Here is a 21,317-nt window from a genome sequence, read left to right on the forward strand (position 1 = left end):
GCTTCAGTTTCCTCTCACAGTCCAAGGATGTGCAGGTTAGGTGGATTGCCTATGCTAAATTGCCCCTTAGTGTCCCAAGGTGTGTAGTTTAGATGGATTAGCCCTGGTAAATGTGTAAGGTTATAGGGATGGGGTAAGGGGTTGGCCCAGTTAAGATGCTCTGTCAGAGAGCTGGTGCACACTTGATAGGCCAGATGGTCTCCTTCTGTACTGTAGGGATTTTATGAGGAAGGAAGAGAATGGGTGACCATAAGGCAGACCAAGAGAAACAGGCAGGTAGTTCAGGAGTCCCCTGGGGTCTTGCTCGCAAATTGGTATTCCATTTTGGAGGCTGGTGAGGGCGCTGGTTCCTCCAGGGACTGTAGACAGAGCCAAGCTTCTGGCACCACCAGCAGCCTGTCTGTATATGAGGGGGGAAGAGAGGCAGGGCAATAGTAATAGGGGTTCTGTAGTCAGGGGAACAGACAGGTGCTACTGTGGCCGTCAACCTGACTCCAGGATGGTGTGTTATCTCGCTGGTGCCATGGTCTAGGGTGTCACTGAATGGCTGCAGAGTATTCTGAAGGGGGAGGGTGATAAGGCAGAGGTCATGGTACATGTTGGTACCAATGATATAGATAGAAAGAGGGATAAGGCCTTGCACCAAGAATTCGGGGAGCAAGGCAGTAAACTAAAAGGCAAGACCTCTCTGGTTGTAATCTCTGGATTACTCTCAGTGCCACATGCTAGTGAGCACAGGAATAGGAGGAAAGTGCAGATGAATGTGTGGCTTAAGAGTTGGTGCAGGAGGAAGGGAGGGTTTTAGATTCCTGGATCACTGGGATCGTGTCGAGGGAAGGTGGGACCTATACAAGCGGAACGGTTTACGTCTGAACCAGAGCGGGACTAACATCTTGTGGGACGTTTTACTACTTCTGTTGGGAGGAGTTTCAACTAATTTGGCAAGGGGAGGGGACACAGATTCTTAGTAGAGTAAGGGCACCGCAACACATAGTAAAACAATCAAGTCAGAGGGAGTGCAGCTTTAATAAATTTAAAGGGAGTATGGCAAGGCTGGATTGTTAGGGACCAAGGGGGCAATCTGTGGGTGGAGCCAAAGGACATCAGTAGAATGTTTAATGAAAACTTCACATCTGTTTTCACCCAAGAGAATGAGCATAAAGGTATAGACCTCAGGGAGCTAGACTGTGAGGTTCTTGAACAAATTGACACAGAAAGTGACAAGTTATTGGAGGTGTTGGCGGGCTTAAAAGTGGACCAATATCCAGGTCCAGATGAATTGTGTCCCAGGATGCTGTGGGAGGCAAGGGAGGAGATTGCAGGGGCTATGACCCAAATTTTTAATTCTGGCCACGGGGGAGATGCTATATAGTTCCGCTATTTAAGAAGAGTTGTAGAGATAAGCCAGACAACTACAGACCAGTGAGTCTCACGTCAGTGGTAGAAAAACTATTGAAGAAAATTCTGAGGAGAAAATTCTATCTCCACTCAGAGAGGCAAGGTTTGATCATGGATAGTCAGCATGGCTTCGTCAGAGAAGTTCATGCCTAACAAATTTGACTGAATTTTTTGAAGAGGTGATCAGGTGTGTAGATGAGGGTCATGCAGTTGATATAGTCTAAATGGATTTCAGCAAAGCCTTTGACAAGGTCCGACTTGGGAGACTTATAAAGAAGGCAAATGCACATGGGTTACAGGGTAATTTAATAAAGTGGATTCATAATTGGCTTAGTTGTAGGAAACAGAGGATGATGACAAAGGCTGCTTTAGTGACTGGAAGCCAGTGTCCAGTGGCATACCACAGGGATCTGTGCTGGATCCCCTATTATTCATCATTTATAGAAACAACATAGATGACTACGTGGGGGGTAGGATTAATAAGTTTGGGGGTGTCGTAAAGATTGGCTGGGTGGTTAACAATGAGGTTATGTGTCTTGGGCTACAGTAAGATATAAATGAGATGGTAAAATGGGCAGATAAATGGCAAACATAGGAACATCAGAATCAGGAGCAGAAGTAGGCAAATTCAATCCTTCGAGCCTGTTCCGCCATTCAATCAGATCATGGCTGATCTCTCTCTGGTCTCAAATCTGTTCCTCATATCCCTTTAACCTGTTTTTTTTATCAGAAATATATCTGTCTCTTTCTTGAAACCATTTATTGATTCAGACTACAACATGCTATGGGACAGTGAGTTTCACAAATTCACTACCCTGTGCAAGTAGTTCCTCCTCATCTCAGTTTTAAATCTATCGCCTCTCAACCTATACCTGTGACCTCTTGTTCTAGATTGCCTCATAAGGGCAAACATTTGGTCTACATTTACTCTATCAATCCCTTTTAGAATTTTATGTACCTCTATCAGATCCCTTCTCATCTTTCTAAACTTCAGCGAGTATGAGCTCAAACTGTTTAATCTCTCCTCTTACACCAACCCTTTCATCCCCGGAATCAATCTGGTGAACCTCCTCTGAACTGCCTCCAGTGCCACCACATCCTTCCTCAAATAAGGAGACCAAAACTGGACACAATATTCCAGCTGTGGTCTCACCAACACCCTATATAATTGCAACAGCAATTCTTTACTTTTATACTCCAGTCCCTTTGCAATAAATAGCAAATCCCATTTGTCTTTTTTTATTGCACGCTGTACCTGCATCCCGACTTTCTGCGATTCATGAACAAAGACACCCAGATCCCTCTGCCCAGATGCATTTTGAATCTGCTTTCCATTTAGATAACAATTTGCCTTTCTATTTTTTCGGCCAAAATGAATAACCTCACATTTATCCACATTAAACTCCCATCTGCCAAATTTTTCCCATTCTCCTAGCCTATCTATATTTGTCTGTAAAATTGTTATCTCCTCTTCACTGCCTGCTTTCCCACGCAGTTTAGTATCATCCACAAATTTTGCTATGTTAGATTCTGTCCCTGCTTGTAGATCATTTATATCGATTGTAAATAGTCGAGGTCTGAGGACTGACCTTTGCGGCACCCCCCCTAGTTACATTTCACCAGCCAGAGAAGGACCCATTTCCATCCCTCTGCTTTCTCTCAGTCAGCCAATCTTCAATCAAATCTAATTTACTACCCCCAAAACCCTCATCTTCTGGATCAGTCTTTTATGCAGCACTTTGTCAAACACCTTCTGGCCTTCTGGAATTTAACCATGAAACGTGTGAGGCGGTACACTTTGGAAGGAGTAATTTGACAATTAAGTATTCAATGAATGGCATGACACTAGGAAGATCTAAGGAACAAAGGGACCTTGGTGTGTTTATGCATAGATCTCTGAAGGCGGAAGGGCATGTTAGTAGGGTGGTGAAAAAGGCATATGGGACACTTGTCAGTGAGGCATAGATTACAAAAGCAGTCCTAATGACTTTAAATATCTCTATCAAATCTCCCTCTCAGCCTTCTCTTCTCTAAGGAAAACAGCCCCAACTTCTCCAATCCACCTTCAAACCTGAAGTTTCTCATCCCTGGATCCGTTCTTGCAAATCTTGTCTGTATCCTTCCCACAACTGGAAGTAATACTCCATTTGAGGCTGAAATAGTGTTTTATAAAATTTTTGTACTCTAGCCCCTATTTGTAAGGCCCGGAATCCCATTTGCTTTATTAACCTGTCCTACCATCTTCAATGATTTAAGCACATCTACCCTCTGATCTCTTTGTCCCTTTAGAATTATACCCTTTATTTTATATTGCCTCTCCTTGTTCTTACATTGAAACACAGGAACATAGCACTTAGGAGGCCATTTGGCACTTAAAGCCCAATCTGCCATTCAATTAGGTCACAAGAACATAAAAACGTAAGAACTAGGAGCAGGAGTAGGCCATCTGGCCTCTCGAGCCTGCTCCCCCATTCAATAAGATCATGGCTGATCTTTTTGTGGACTCAGCTCCACTTACCCGCCCGCTCACCATAACCCTTAATTCCTTTACTGTTCAAAAATGTATCTATCCTTGCCTTAAAAACATTCAATGAGGTAGCCTCAACTGCTTCACTGGGCAGGGAATTCCACATTCATGGCTGATATGGTTGTGCCCTCAAATTCACTTTCTTGTCCAGTGCCCCATAATCCTTGACTCACTTGTCGATCGAAGATTTACCGAGCTCAGCCTTGAATAAATTGAATGACGGAGCCTCCGCTGCTTTTTAGGGAGAGAATTCCATGGACAAACAATCCTCAGAGAAAACATTCTCCTTACCTCTGTCCTAAGAAGGAGACCTGGGGTAGGAGGCAGTGGTGAAGTGATAATGTCACTAGACTAATACTCCAGAGGCCCAGACTGATCATAGAATCATAGAATTCCTACAGGAGGCCATTTGGCCCATTGAGTCTGTACTGACCACAATCCCACCCAGGCCCTATTCCCATAACACCACACATTTACCCCACTCATCCCTTGATACTAAGGGTCAATTTAGCATGGCCAATCAACCTAACCCGCACATCTTTGGACTGTGGGAGGAAACTGGGGGACCCGGAGGAAATCCAGGCAGACACGGGCAGAAAGTACAAACTCCACACAGACAGTGACCCAAGGCTGGAATTGAACCTGGGTCCTGGTGCTGTGAGGCAGCAGTGCTAACCACTGTGCCACCGTGCCACTGTAATGTTCTGGGGACATGGGTTCAAATCCCACCCAGGCAGCTGGGTGAATTCAAATTCTATTAATAAATCTGGAATTAAAAGCTAGTCTAATGGTTATCTGGGCATTTAATTACCAGACATGTGAGATCCTGAAGGGACTTAATAGGAGGATGTCTTAACCAGAGGATGTCCCTCTCTTCTGGGGGAGACTTGAACTAGCTGTTTAAAAATAAGATGTGAGCTTCGCTAGCTCGGCCAGCATTTATTACCCATCCCTAAATGCCCTTGAGAAGGTGGTGGTGAGCCGTCTTGAAATGCTGCAGTTGATGTGATGTCAGTGCTGTTAGGGAGGGAGTTCCAGGGTTTTGACCCAGTGACAGTGAAGGAACGGTGATATATTTCTGAATCACAATGATGTGTGGCGAACCTCAGATGATGCTATTCCCAGGTATCTGCTGCTCTTGTTCTTCTAGAAGGGGGATAGCCTGTCAGGGGGAGATACCAGCAGTAGCCAGGACTGTGACACCACAGCTGGTTCTGCTGTGGGACAGGGTCGGGCAAAGAGCAAGCGAGCAGTAGTAATAGGGGACTCGCTAGTTAGAGGCACAGATAGGCGTTTCTGTGGCCGCAATCGAGACTCCAGGATGGTGTGTGGCCTCCCTGGTGCCAGGGTCAAGGACGTCTCTGAGCGATTGCAGGACATTCTTAAGGGGGAGGGTGAGCAGCCAGAGGTCGTTGTACATATTGGTACCAACGACATAGGTGGGAAAAGGGATGAGGTCCTGAAATGTGAATATAGAGAGTTAGGCAGAAGGCTAACGTGCAGGACCTCGAAGGTAGGAATTTCAAAACTACTACCGGTGCCACATGCTAGTGAGAGTAGGAATAGGAGGATTAGGCAGATGAATGCCTGGCTTGAGAGCTGGTGTAGGGGGCAGGGATTTCGATTTTTGGATCATTGGGATCTTTTCTGGGGAAGGACTGATCTGTTCAAGAGGGATGGGTTACATTTGAACTGGAGGGGGACTAACATCCTGGCGGGGAGATTTGCTAGAGCCACTCGGGAGGGTTTAAACTAGTTTGGCAGGGGGGGCGGGGGGGGGGGGGGGGGGGTGGGATCCAAAGCAGTAGGGAGACAGAAGAGAAGTTTGAGGACAGCACGGAAGTTAAAGAGGGCACATTAATTAGTAAAGGCAGTGTCAGTAATCCTAGTACTGGACAGATCAGGCAAAAGCAAGACAGAGAGCAAGGGAAGTCCAGATTAAACTGCATTTATTTCAATGCAAGAGGCCTGACGGGCAAGGCAGATGAACTCAGGGCATTGATGGGTACGTGGGACTGGGATATTATAGCAATTACTGAAACATGGCTAAGGGAGGGACAGGACTGGCAGCTTAATGTTCCCGGGTACAGATGCTATAGAAAAGATAGAACAGGAGGTAAGAGAGGAGGGGGGAGTTGCACTTTTGATTAGGGAAAGCATCACGGCTGTACTGAGAGGGAATATATCCGAGGGTTCGGCCACTGAGTCTATATGGGTAGAACTGGGAAATAAGAAGGGGGAAATCACTTTGATAGGGTTGTACTATAGGCCCCCAAATAATCAATGGGAAATTGAGGAGCAAATATGTAAGGAGATTACAGATAGCTCCAAGAAAAATAGGGTGGTAATAGTCGGAGATTTTAATTTTCCCAACCTTGACTGGGACAGCCATAATATTAGAGGGTTGGATGGAGAGAAATTTGTTGAGTGTATTCAGGAGGAATTTCTCATTCAGTATGTGGATGGCCCGACTAGAGAGGGGGCAAAACTTGACCTCCTCTTGGGAAATAAGGAAGAGCAGGTGACAGAAGTGTTAGTGAGGGATCACTTTGGGCCCAGTGACCATAATTCTATTAGTTTTAAGATGGCTATGGAGAATGATAGGTCTGTCCCAAAAGTTAAAATTTTAAATTGGGGCAAGGCCAATTTTCATGGTCTCAGGCAGGAACTTTCAAAAGTTAATTGGAGGAGTCTGTGGGAAGGCAAAGGGACGTCTGGTAAGTGGCATGCTTTCAAAAGTGTGTTAACCAGGGTTCAGGGTAAACACATTCCTCTGAGAGTGTAGGGAAAGGCTGGCAGAAGTCGGGAACCCTGGATGACTCGGGATATTGAGGCCCTGGTCAAGAAGAAGAAAGAGGCACATGACGTGCATAGGCAGTTGGGATCAAGTGAATCTCTTGAAGAGTATAGGGGGTGTAGGAGTAGAGTTAAGAGAGAAATCAGGAGGGCAAAAAGGGGACACAAAATTGTTTTGGCAGATAAGGCAAAGGAGTATCCAAAGAGCTTCTACAAATACATAAAGGGCAAAAGAGTAACAAGGGAGAGAGTAGGGCCTCTTAAGGATCAACAACGTCATCTATGTGCAGATCCACAAGAGATGGGTGAGATCCTAAATGAATATTTCTCATCAGTATTCACTGTTGAGAAAAGCATGGATGTTAAGGAACTTGGGGAAATAAATAGTAATGTCTTGAGGAGTGTACATATTACAGAGAAGGAGGTGCTGGAAGTCTTAAAGCGCATCAAGGTAGATAAATCTGCGGGACCTGATGAGGTATATCCCAGGACGTTGTGGGAGGCTAGGGAGGAAATTGCGTGTCCCCTAGCCGAGATATTTGAATCATCGATAGTCACGGGTGAGGTGCCTGAAGATTGGAGAGTGGCAAATGTTGTGCCCTTGTTTAAGAAGGGTTGCAGAGAAAAGCCTGGGAACTACAGGCCGGTGAGCCTCACATCTGTGGTGGGCAAATTGTTGGAAGGTATTTTGAGAGACAGGATCTACAGGCATTTAGAGATACAAGGACTGATTAGGGACAGTTAGCATGGCTTTTTGAGTGGAAAATCATGTCTCATAAATTTAATTGAGTTTTTTGAAGGGATAACCAAGAAGGTAGATGAGGGCAGTGCAGTTGATGTTGTCTACATGGACTTTAGCAAGGCCTTTGACAAGGTACCGCATGGTAGGTTGTTGCATAAAGTTAAATCTCACGGGATCCAGGGTGAGGTACCTAAATGGATACAAAATTGGCTTTTTGACAGAAGCCAGAGGGTGGTTGTAGAGAGTTGTTTTCCAAACTGGAGGCCTGTGACCAGCGGTGTGCCTCAGCGATCAGTGCTGGGCCCACTGCTATTTGTCATTTATATTAATGATTTGGACTCATTTATCCTTAATCGCTGCTCCATGTTATCTAGTCAATCCAATATTCATGTTATTCTTCCTCAAAGAACTCGAATAAATGAGTTAAACATAATTTCCCTTTCACAAAACCATGTTGACTCTGCCTTTATAATTTTCTAAATATCCTGCCATAACCTCTTTAAGAATGGATTCTAGCAATTTCTCTATGACAAATTTAGGCTAACTGGCTATCGTTTCCTGCTTTCTGTTTCCCTCACTTCTTGAATAGAGGTGTTACATTTGCTCATCTGCAGCAACCATTCCAAAATCTAAGGAATTTTGGAAGATTATAACTAATGTCTCTTCTATCTCTGCAGCCACTTTGTTTAAGTCCCTTGGATGGAGGTTATCTGATCCTGGGGATCTGACAGCCTTTAGGTCTGGTAGTTTTCCCAGCAGCTTTTCTCTGATGATGGTGATTGTTTTAATTACCTACCTCACTTTTAGATTTTTAAGTGCCTTTGGGAAGTTTTTTTTAAGCCTTCTACAGTAAAGACAAATACAAAATACTTGTTCAACTCTTCCACTGCTTCCTTGTTTCTGTTATTAATTCCCCAGACTCTCTCTCTATGAGCACCAACACTTCCTCCAGTAGATGTCTCAGCAAGAATGACAGCAAAGAATATACTGGAGAGGACAGGGACATGACACACCCCTGCTTAACACCACTTGTTACATCAAAGAGGTCACTCAGCACATTCAGCAACTCTGCAGTCATTCCATTGTAAAATTGCTGTATCAGATCCAAGTTTGCATAAGATTTTCACAAGGCCTCTCTATTTAACATGTTAAAGGCCTTTGTATGGTCAATGGAGATACAGTTAACTCCTGCCTGTTGTTCTTCCTACCAAAATGAATCGCTTTGCACTTTTCTACATCAATTTAATCTGCCATTTGTACACCCATTCCATTTAACTGTTTACAGGCACAGTCTTCTGGTCCACCAATGGTGCACCCCCACCATGTGTTTCCTGATGGTATTGGATGGAATCAAAGGGAAATCCCATTGACAGCAGCAGTACCAGAAGATCCCACTGCCGGCCAATGGTGCACCACCTCCTGTTGCCAAGAAACACACATGTTTAACACTATTCTCCTCACAGTTCGTAATACATGCAAGTTTTGTGCCATCCTCAAATTTTGAAATTTTGTCCTGTACACCAAAGTTTTGGTCATTAATATATATCAGGAAATGCAATGATCTGAACATGGACACCAAGAGAATCCCACTATAACCCTTCCTCCAGTCTGAAAAACAACTGTTCACCTCTGTCCTCTGTTTCCTGTCGTTCATGTTTTACATCCATGTTGATACTATCCCTTTTATTCCACATTGCTCACAGTTCTTTTGTATTATATTTTATCAATTACTTTTTTAGTAGTTCATATACACCACATCAACTGCATTATCCTCATCTCCCCATCTGCTACCTCATCAAAAAAACTAAAGCAAGTTAGTTCAACATGATTTGTCCCTATAGATCTGTGCTAGCTTTCCTAAATTAACTCACATTTACCCAACTGACTGTTCATTTTGTTTCAAATTATCATTTCTAAAAGCTTCCCACCACCAAGATTAAATAACTGGCCTGCTGTGGTTGGATCTATGTTTACACCCCTTTTTTGAACAAGGATGCAACATTTGAAAACCCCCAGTTCTTTGGCTGCTCCTGCATCTAAAGATGAATAGAAAATTATGGCCAGTGTCTCTCCAATTTCTTCCCTTTCTTCCCTCAGTGTCCTTAGATGTATCCCATCCAGTCCCGGTGACTTATCAGTTTGAAATACAGCCAGTCTATCTAAAACCTCCTCCTTAACAATTTCACACCCATCAAATGTTTCAACGATCTCTTCTTTTATTATGACTTAATCTTTATCATGGGGTAAAAACAGATGCAAAGTACAGATTTAATACCACAACCAGGCCCCTTGCCTACATGTGTAAATCCCTTTTTATGTCTATAATTTTCTCCACGGCTCCCTTTAACATTCTTTTACATTTTACTATTGATCTTCTCATGCTCTCTCTTTCCTTTGTTGCTTTGTTTTCTCAATTCCCCTCTGAATCTTCATACTGAGGCTGATTCTCAATTGTATTATCCAGCTGACATCTGTTGTATGCACCATTTTCCTACATACTCTTGATCTCTTTTGTCTTCCAGGGCACTCTGGATTTCTTTGCCCTACCTTTCCCCCTCATGAAAATATACATGGACTGGATCCAAACTCTCTCTTTTTTAAAGGCAACCCATTGTTTAGTTGCAGTTTTGCCTGCCAATCTGCCTGAATCAGATCCATTCTCATCTCATAGAAGTTGGCTTTCTTCCAATTAATTATTCTATAAGACGCAGGAGCAGAAGTAGGCCATTTGGCCCATTGAGTCAGCTCTGCCATTCAATGAGATCGTGACTGATCTGACAATCCTCAACTCCACTTTCCCACCTTACCCCCATAACCCTTGATTCCTTTACTGATTAAAAATCTGTCTATCGCAGCCTTAATAACCCAGTCTATACAGCCCTCTGTGGTAAAGAATTCCACAGATTCACTACCCTCTGAGTAGAAATTCCTCCTCACCTCTGTTTAAGATGGGCAACTCCTTACTCTGAGATTATTCCCTCTGGTCCGAGACTCCTCCACAAGGGGAAACAACCTCTCAACATCTACACCATCAAGCCCCCTGAGAATCTTATTTGTCTCAGTAAGGTCACCTTTCATTCTTCTAAGCTCCAATGAGGAGAGGCCTACCGGGGACATGATCGGCAGGGGGAGAAGGAACTCTGCCGGGGGGGAGGGGCAATCAGTGGGGGCGGGGAGGCAACTCTGTCAAGGAGGATGATCACAGTAAGAAGTTTAACAACACCAGGTTAAAGTCCAACAGGTTTATTTGGTAGCAAAAGCCACACAAGCTTTCGGAGCTGCAAGCCCCTTCTTCAGGTGGGTGGGAATTCTGTTCACAAACAGAGCATATAAAGACACAACCTCAATTTACATGAATAATGGTTGGAATGCGAATACTTACAACTAATCAAGTCTTTAAGAAACAAAACAATGTGAGTGGAGAGAGCATCAAGACAGGCTAAAAAGATGTGTATTGTCTCCAGACAAGACAGCCAGTGAAACTCTGTGGGGGTTACAAATAGTGTGCCATGAACCCAATATCCCGGTTGAGGCCGTCCTCGTGTGTGCGGAACTTGGCTATCAGTTTCTGCTCAGCGACTCTGCGCCGTCGTGTGTCGCGAAGGCCGCCTTGGAGAACGCTTACCCGAATATCAGAGGCTGAATGCCCGTGACCGCTGAAGTGCTCCCCAACAGGAAGAGAACAGTCTTGCCTGGTGATTGTCGAGCGGTGTTCATTCATCCATTGCTCTCTCCACTCACATTGTTTTGTTTCTTAAAGACTTGATTAGTTGTAAGTATTCGCATTCCAACCATTATTCATGTAAATTGAGTTTGTGTCTTTATATGCTCTGTTTGTGAACAGAATTCCCACTCACCTGAAGAAGGGGCTTGCAGCTCCGAAAGCTTGTGTGGCTTTTGCTACCAAATAAACCTGTTGGACTTTAACCTGGTGTTGTTAAACTTCTTACTGTGTTTACCCCAGTCCAACGCCAGCATCTCCACATCAGGAGGATGATCAGCAGGAGGGGTGGGAGGGAGGGAACACTGCAGAAGTGGTGGCGATTGCGTCGAGAAGAAACCCTGCGGCAGGGGGTGCGATAGATGGGGGCGTGGCATTGTCTGTGGGGGGAGTTTTCCAATGTCCGTGGAGGACGGGGTGATTCGGCAGGAGATCTCCCAGTACACTTGGAGATTGGGGCATCTATGCAATGGCACCCCGAGAGCTCAGCAGCCAGCTTTCACCCCCGTCCCTCCGCCCCACCCTTGCTGGTGAGAATCGCATCCTGGCTCTTTTTTTTTTGCATTAAGTGCCATAAGATTGCATTTTCAAACTTGCCCAAAGAACTGAAACTTACCCATTTTCTTGCTTGTTCAGCACTTAGAATTGTTTTTGTAAAATTCCGTCTTTTGTCATCCTCACCATTTGCCTTCCCACCTAGTTTGGATTGCCCTTTTTCACAGCCAACATAAACTTCATGGTTATAATCGCTGCCCTCTACATTTGATCCTCTTGGCCCAGCTCATTCCAAGAACCAAGTCCAGCACTGCCTCCTGTCTTGATAGACTGCAAACATACTGCTGTAGAAAATTCTCCTGAACCACTCTCGGCATCCTCGCACTTCTCTGCTCTTTATTCTTATCTCTGTCTATCAGGAGAATTGAAGTCCTCCATTACAACTGCTCTAAACATATTGTATTTCTCTGTAAATTCCTTGCAAATTTGTTCCTCTCCATCTTTCCCCCTAGTTGGTGAACCACAGAATACACTGAGCAACATAATGGTGCATTTATTATTGTTTCCTTGGCTCGAGACAAAATAGATTCTGTCCTTGACCCCTCTGAGACATCGCCTCTCTCCAGTGCTGCAATGTTCTCCTTAATCAATACTTACACCCCACCTCTTGCATTCCTCTCTATCTTTCTTAAACACCATGGGGGCGATTCTCCCAAAAAAGTTCTAAGTGCTGAATTTACGGGAAAAATGGTGTAAATCACCTTTGTTTTTTCAGTGTAACTTCAGCCTCGAATCTCCCACACTCTGTGGAGAGGTCACAATTGTGGGGGCGGGGCATGCACAGTGACCCTGAACTGTCAGCCTGCAGTTTGCTGGTCAGCTCAGTCGTTGGTCAGCCTGGGACCCCCGGAGTGCTGCCCCTCCAGCTCCCGCACCACGGCCCGATTGTGGCCCCCACAGTCATCCCCGGGCCCAGTCCCAGCCTGTCCCTTCCTGGAGCGCTCCAATATCCAGCTCCCCCCCACCCCAGCAATGACGATCCCCCCCCCCCCACCCCCACCCCAGCAGACACCCCCCCCCCCCCCACGGTAGTGGGCACCTTGGCACTGCCCGATGCCAATGGGCAGTGCCAAGGTGACGCCTGGGCATGGGCACTTTGCCCCTTGGGCACAGGCTGGCACTGCCAGGATGCCCATGCCCAGGGGGCAACAACCCCCCCACTGCCCGACCCAGTGAGGGGGCCCGATTGCCCCCCTTCACTCCAGCGGGGTCTCCTCCTAGTTCCCTGAAAGTGGGGAGTTACTCTAAACCCTACGGAGTGAATTTGTAATGGTGGGGTGGGAAATGCTATCGGGCCCAGAGAATTTAGTCCCGGGCCTGATAATGACATTTAAATCACATTAAAAATAGATTAAAATGGCCTACCCAGTATTCTTACCCAGAGTCGCTGAGCAGAGACTGATAGCCAAGTTCCACACACATGAGGACGGCATCAACCGGGATCTTGGGTTCATGTCACACTATCTGTAACCCCCACGACTTGCCTGGACTTGCAAAATCTCACTGGCTGTCCTGTCTGGAGACAACACACATCTCTTTAACCTGTGCTTAATGCTCTCTCCACTCACATTGTCTGTACCTTTAAGACTTGATTAGCTATAAAGACTCACATTCCAATCATTATTCATTATTCTGTAAATTGAGTTTGTGTCTTTATATGCCTTGCTTGCTGTTTATGAGCAGATCTCCCACTCACCTGGCGAAGGAGCAGCGCTCCGAAAGCTAGTGGCGTTTGCTACCAAATAAACCTGTTGGACTTTAACCTGGTGTTGTTAGACTCCTTACTGTGTTTACCCCAGTCCAACGCCGGCATCTCCACATCCATAATAATCCCCAGCCCATTGGTAACCATTGAATGCCTTCCCCTCATGAGGTTAATCCCTCTTTCTCTGTACCTGCCTCCTGGCTCGTTCCATGGAGAAGATGCTGGGTTCTCTCTCCCACCTGTACAATGCGCCACCTGTACAATGTGCCGCCTGTACAGTGAGCCGCTTGTACAGTGTGCCACCTGTACAGTGAGCTGCTTGTACATTGAGCTGCCTGTGTAATGAGCCGCTTCTGAGTGAGCCGCCTGTTCAGTGTGCTGCCTGTGTAGTGAGCTGCTTGTACAGTGAGCCGCCTGTGTAGTGAGCCGCTTGTACAGTGAGCCGCCTGTGTAGTGAGCCGCTTGTACAGTGAGCCGCCTGTGTAGTGAGCCGCTTGTACAGTGAGCCGCCTGTGTAGTGAGCTGCTTGTACAGTGAGCCGCCTGTACAGGTCTCTCACTGACAGCTGGCAGCTCTTCCAAAATATCTGGTGGAAATCATAGAAACCCTACAGTACAGAAAGAGGCCATTCGGCCCATCGAGTCTGCACCGACCACAATCCCACCCAGACCCTACTCCCATATCCCTACATATTTTACCCACTAATCCCTCTAACCTACGCATCTCAGGACACTAAGGGGCAATTTTTTTTTTTAACATGACCAATCAACCTAACCCGCACATCTTTGGACTGTGGGAGGCACCCGGAGGAAACCCACGCAGACACGAGGAGAACGTGCAAACTCCACACAGACAGTGACCCGAGCCAGGAATTGAACCCAGGTCCCTGGAGCTGTGAAGCAGCAGTGCTAACCACTGAGCTACCGTGCCGCCGTGGTGGAAATGGGTTGGGCCACTGCCTGGAAACACAGGGACAAGCATTGCATGTGTCTTACCCATCATTAAACTAGTGTGCACCCCCCTGGGAGATAACCTCCTTCCCCCACCACCATTCTTTCACTGCTTTCCAAAACTGGAGATAATCAACCTTTCCACCCTCTCCCCCTCCCCCACCACCCCCCTTACAAGCTTTTCATGTTCCAACTTCCAGTCAATTACTCCAACAAATTGTTGAGTTGTCAACTGGCAATGTGGAATTGTACATATAGTTAAGAAGGAAACATTTGCAGGGCTATGAGGAAAAGGAGAGGGAGTGGAATTCATTGGATAGCTCATGCAAAGAGCTGGCATTGGAAAAATGGGCAGAAAAGCCTCCTTTTGTGCTGTATCATTTCACACTATTATTGCTTTTAGCACTGAACACCACACCTTGTTCTATCGATCACCTGTGACAGGACAAGCTTCATCATGGATACCATTCGCTCTGGGACTGGAGCTTGCACATAATTTCAATGGACTGAAAGTTCATCATTTGGAGCACAGCTGTTTATTTATAGTGATACTTGTTCAAATCTGTTGTGTAGCACGCAGTAAGATTTGCTCCCTCTCAAACTTTTCTATCTTCATTGTCTTGATTCTAAGGCTATGGGAAAAGAGTCGAGAGAACAACTCTTTCAAAAGGTCACCAGGAGTACAAGTGGGCAAATAGCCCCTTTCAGTGGTGTCATATTTAATTAATGCAGGCCTATTTTAACAAGCTGAAATCTGGAAAAGGGCACCTTCGATGGTGCAGCTCTTCCTCAGTGCTGCACTGGAGTGTCACATGGAATGATGGACTCAAGTCTCTGAAATGGTGCTTGAATCACCTTCCATGGGCAAGAGCTGAGGGAGAGGGATGAACTGTAAAGAGGAGATAACACATTTTCAGCAGAGTAGGTGTTAAAACAATTAAAATCCCTTACACAACAAAAAGAGAAAATGGTTGCTGACAGCATCTGTGGAGAGAGAATAGAGGTAATGTTTTAAGTCTGACAAAGGGTCATCCAGATTCAAAACATTGGCTCTATTCTCTCTCCACAGATGCTGTCAGACCTGTTGAGATTTTCCAGCATTTTATGTTTCTATTTCAGATTCCAGCATCCGCAATAATTTGCTTTAATAAAATTCCTTACAACTTTGTTGAATGCTTATGATTGACACTGGTGACACAGAATTTGTGGAATCCCCATTATGAACATTACTTCTGGACTATGATATAAATGGCAAAGGTCTCAGATTACACATATGGCATGATTCTTAATTCACAATGTTTGAATATTTCAAGAAAGTGTTACCTTATTCTCAGTGCTCGGAGAGTGATGATGTTGTGTCTTCCAATCCTAGAGGGAGATCACACAAAAGCTGAACAGCCAATTGTGCATTGTTACATCACCATGCTGTTAGATTGCTAACTGCCCCAAGACTCCTGCTTTCTCACACAGAGGGAAATGTTGCAGTTTTTAGCATCATCAGAAGCTGGAGGTTACTTTCCTCAGAAATGTATAGATGCTGAGGGTTAAAGACAGATTTTGTTGGTACTAAATGAAGAAGTAGAGTTGAGGTATGGATCAGGCATGATCTCACTGTATGCTGGCACAGAACTGAGGGGTTGAATAGCCTCCTATTCCTATCTTTCTACTCTTATCAGTCAATGATGGGGGCCCGTGACACTTTTTTAAAATTCCAAGTATAATCAGGAATAGCATCCTTTAAGTCTCACATAGCTGCCAGGGAAAATGAATACTTCAACACAAATGTTTCAATGTGCTTTTTATTACTATTTTTAATCAAAACTTGAACAAAAAGAATAGTTTATCTCCCAGTGAGTTAGTGTATTTACGGGGTGTACGGCTAAGCACTGAAAATAGGATTTGGCAGGTTTGATCCCTGGTTTGCACTGCATCACAAGCTCAGTCAGAGTAGTTGAGGAGCCAGACAAGGGCCAGGAACAATATCAGTAAGACCTCATTATGCTCTTGACCTGAATCTAGTGACTCCCACTGGAAAGTATGCAGAACAGGCAAGTAGAGGGGTTCAGCTCAGCTGTGACATCCTCCAACTGACATTGACTGTCTCAAACCCACGTAGCCTGGACCTTCAATCTGGCAGAATCTTAAGGAGAGAGGAGTCAAAGAATTGAGTGGGAGGCATAACCAAGTGGCCTGCAGCAGCAGGTACCATCAACAATGCAATGACATCATTGGATTGCCATTGGATCCCTGAGCCCTCTGTGTATAAATACAAAATGATCTCACAAGGTGCTCAAGCAGCAAGTCAACACTCCCTTCAAGGCTCCCTAGTGAGACGGACAGATTTGTCACACATCAGCTGTTTATCGTCATGAGCTCCACTACAATAGATTCAAGTGTCTGTTCTTTTTCTAGAGACTGCGATATCTATTCACAGCTTTTAAAGAAGAAAAGTTGACAGTTGAGTGAGGATTTTGTAAAGGGCAGAAACTGCAGGAGCATGTGATGCCGTGAGGCCACGTTGGAAGCAGGTTGATCATCAGGTGAAGAACCTGCTATCTGGGGAATTGTGTAGCATGGGGTGGTATCAATTCTTACTCACCTGGGAAGAAAAACTAATGCAGTTGGTTGAACACATCATTGTGTTCACAGTATCCCTGTGTATACAACCATGTGATGTGATAACAAGGTCTCTAAGATTAGAGAACAATACAAGCACTGAGAAAATGTTTCCCTTTGATTCTATATTTGATAGGTGTCAAGCCAATAGAGATACTGATGTAGTGGTGTGTTATTAGGACAATACTGTTATTGGATCAATGCCTGATTGACGCTGAATTAGCAGTAACGTAACAGCAAATTACTGCAAATGCTGGAAATCTGAAATAAAAACAGAAAATGCTGGAAAAATTCAACAGGTTTTGCAGCATTTGTAGTGAGAGAAACAGTTTTAAGTTTCTGAAGAAAAGTCATATGAACTTAAAACTGTTTCTCTCTTTCCACAGATGCTGCCACACCTGCTGGGTTTTTCCAGCATTTTCTGTTTCCATTTCTGAATTAGTGGTAGTGATTGCTACAATTCATCTGTGGTTGAAGAAGAAAATGACCTTTTAACCTCCAGAAATATCAGCCAGATTGGGAACCAGTGACCCTTTCTGAAAATCACATTTGAGTGAATATCAAGAGAGAAAAAAGGTCAACCTCCGCTGTGATGCCGTCTTTAGTTGAATAGCCGACTAAGGGCCATTGTCTAAACTGTCAGATGAAGAATAACCATAAGTAATGCAGGACAGGAGTCATTAGTTTGAACAGTGATGAGGGAGGTTTTGTATTTGAACGGGAATGAATTTCACACAGATTTGCAAGTAGTAAATCCCATTGACTTTTAAAGTTATTGTCATTTGGGAAAATTCTGCAATAAAGTGAATTTTGGTAGCTGTGTTTTCAGTTCAGAGTTTCAAAGTTCTCCATCATGCAGTTTAGTAGAATTAATTCCACAGTAAATTGGTCTGAGTTAGGTCGGGGTGGATTTCTGCTGCAGCTCTGCCATTCGGGAATTAGTAGAGCTCCATTCGTATATGTGGCTTTTCCATGGTTTCCACAGCTCTTTGTCCAAATTCCCTGCTGTGATGGGAAAATTCATCAGGGAATCAACCTCACTTGCACGTGACAAATGTCATTTTTTTTAGGTGACAAATCTGAATAATTGCTGGGCAGAACTGTCTGCAACTCGATTTGTGTGGGATAGAAGGCAGATGAGGGCTGGAATTTTCCAGCTGTTCACGCCCCACCGCCACTGCAAGCGAGGACGGAGAATTTGGCGCTCTGCCAAATCTCCCTTCACTCCAGTGGGACCAAAATCCCCCCTGGCGCAAACGGCTGGAAAATTCCGCCCATAGTTTCTGTACAGCTATTCCAATGTGTGGAAACAATTTTCTAAGAGTTAAGGGTTGAAAAATTGGAAATGACTGATAGTTAAGGTCTGACTAAGTGGAAATAGTTGATGGTTGAGATTCTGGGATTGAGGAATTGCAGATGAAATATTATCAAGGTCCCTTGAATTCATCTTCCATCAGTCTGGTAGTCACAAGATGCAATGATAATGGAGTTTTTGACTAATCAATGTAATCAATCTCCAATTTCTGAGCCAGCCCCAGATATAAGGTGAGGAAAATCCCACTGGTGGAAAGGTTTGGGAATAATAGTTCCAAAATCACCTGTTTGTCCCAACCAACTTACACTGAGAACCATAGAATCCCTATAGTGCAGAAGGAGGCCATTCAACCCATCAAGTCTGCACCATCTTTCCAAAAAATAGTATCTTATGCAGGCCCAACCTCCCTACCCTACTCCTGTAACCCCATGCATTTATTTAACATCTTTGGAAAATAAGGGACAATTTAGCTTGGCCAATTCACCTAACCAGCACATCTTTGGATTTACCACATTTGGTTTCAAATTACTCAGATATTGGATCTCAAAATATTAATTTTTGAAGTAAATCTACTTGCTTTGTATTTGAATGTGTAGTAATTCAGCCACATGCCAGTTTCCCATTAGCAACGCCCTTTATTGTGCACCAAAGGAAGGGGCCAGTCGCTGCTTACAACCAGGTAGTCTTCACCTCAGGACCTACAACTCCAGTCTGGGTAAAGTTACAAGCTTAAATCCCTCACTTGGCTGCTTCCCATTGGGCAAGCCGCCGCTCGCCCAATAAGGCAGCTCATGCTCCATGAAGTCCATGGGTAGATTTATTGATGATCCCTTGTGGCCTTCGTGGTCATCATAACATCCTTCCCACCTTAGGTCCACGTCTCTCCTAGATCCCCACTGCGAGGAGGTCCTTTCTGTCGCTTGGCACTTGGATGGAGGTCCACCAAAGGCGGGGCTGACTTAGGCGGTGTAAACCAAACAGGGGACCTTCTCTTCCAGAGGAAGCATTGCAGGGTTACTGCTGCGGGTTCCTCCTCAGGTTCCACTTCAGCCCGGAGGCCCACGCCATCAGTCTCCATCTCTGAGTCCAAACTGTCACCATCTGAAGGGGCCAACATGGAGCCAGCTTCCAGCTGAGGGCTGGCTATTTCCATGGCCTGTAGTGGGGCCTGCACAGGCTGGACCCCTGGCCCTGAGGTGGTCCAAGTGCATGTTTAGGTTTTTACCTGAACTTTTATCTTGTAAGATACGGATCCTGTTTTCTCTATAACGATCCCAGGAACCCATCTGGGACCATCCCCAAAGTTCCTCACGTGAACCAGAAAATCCTGTTGCAAACGTTCTTTCTGTCCTTGCAGAATCGTGGTTTCCTTTTCAGTTTCCCTGTTGGAACTCCACCCTTCCCGCCAAGTTTGGGAATGGAAAGCTCAAACTGGTACAAAGCTGCCGTCCCATTCACAGCTGGGACAACACCTGTTGTTGAGGTGTGCAGTGTGGTCCTGTAATTGTGCAAACATAGTGCCAGTTTAGTCTCCATGGATGCCGACAGTTGTTTCTTCATGCCATTTTTGAAGGTTTGAACTGCCTGTTCTGCCAGTCCATTTGACGATGGATGATAAGGTGCAGTTTGGATGTGTTGGTGCCATTAGAGAGCACAAAGTTCTGGAAATCACCACTAGCGAAGGCCGTGCCATTATCGGAAACCAGGATTTCCAGTATTCCATTTATACTGAAACTTGTCGTAATTTCTCAATTGTAGCCTGAGTAGTCGTAGTACCCATGAGGTGCACCTGCAACTATTTGGAGTGTGCATCTACCATGATTAAAAACATAGAACCCATAAAGAGCCCTGCAAAATCCACATGTATACACACCCATGGCCTGCCAGGCCACTCCCATAGGTGCAAAGAGGCTGAGGGTGGGAGATTTTGATTTTCCTGGTACAGATCACATCGCTTCACCAAGTCCGTGATGCCAGAGACAAGACCGGGCCACCAGACGTAACTCCTGGCCAGCATCTTCATTTTTGCTACTCCTGGATGGCCATTAATACTGGATGTTGCCCTGGGGGCGGAACAATTACTTGGGACTTCCAAAGAATGATCCCGTCCCCAACACTAAGCTCAGATTTCTTAATGAGGTAGGTTTTCATTTCTTCGGAGGCTTGCCCTTGGAGTCCCCTGTGTAGGATCATGTGCCTTATTTCGGGTAAGGTTGGATCTTTCTGGGTCCAGGCTTTAATCTGCCTTGCTGACACTGGCAAAGCCGACAAAAGGTTCAGAGTCTTCACAACCTCTTTCAATGCCGGTACAGGAGCCAGGCTTGTGGGCAATGGGAGGTGACTTAGTGCATCAGAATTAGCTATCTGGGTTCCAGGGTGGTGCTCTAGAATATATTTGTAGGTCGCTAATAACAAGGCCCAAGCAGAGGTGATGGGGGGCATTGCCTTGTCCTTTTTGAAGAGGCACAATAATGGTCCATGGTCGGTAACTATGAAAAACCGTCAACTGGCGACATATTGATGGGACTTCTATACACCAAGTATGAGGTCAACCCTTCCCTCTTAATTTGAGAACACTTTTGCTTTGCATCTGAAAGGTTCTTGGAGACATACGCCATGGGCTTCTCTGTCCCATCTTTCCAGCAATGTGACTGCATCACAGGTTAAAATAATTTCTTTCTTAGGGTCGAATTGGGCCAGTGAGTTAGATAACAGTAACTGAGACTTGACCTTAGAAAAAGTATTTGCCTGTGGAGCTTCCCAGGACCATCTCTGATATTTTTGTAGTAGTGCACAAGGAGGCCAGTATGGTAGCCAAATTTGAGTTAAATTTTCTGTAATAATTAACTAACCTCAGGAAGGATTTTAACCCTGTGGTGTTCCTTGGGGTTGGTGCTTCCTTGGTGACCTTTACCTTATCCTCTACTGGATGTAACCCCTTGCCATCCACTTAGTAGCCTAAATAGGTTACTTCAGCTGCTTGAGAAATGCA

Source organism: Mustelus asterias, chromosome 18 (assembly GCF_964213995.1).
Source record: "Mustelus asterias chromosome 18, sMusAst1.hap1.1, whole genome shotgun sequence".
Taxonomy (NCBI): domain Eukaryota; kingdom Metazoa; phylum Chordata; class Chondrichthyes; order Carcharhiniformes; family Triakidae; genus Mustelus; species Mustelus asterias.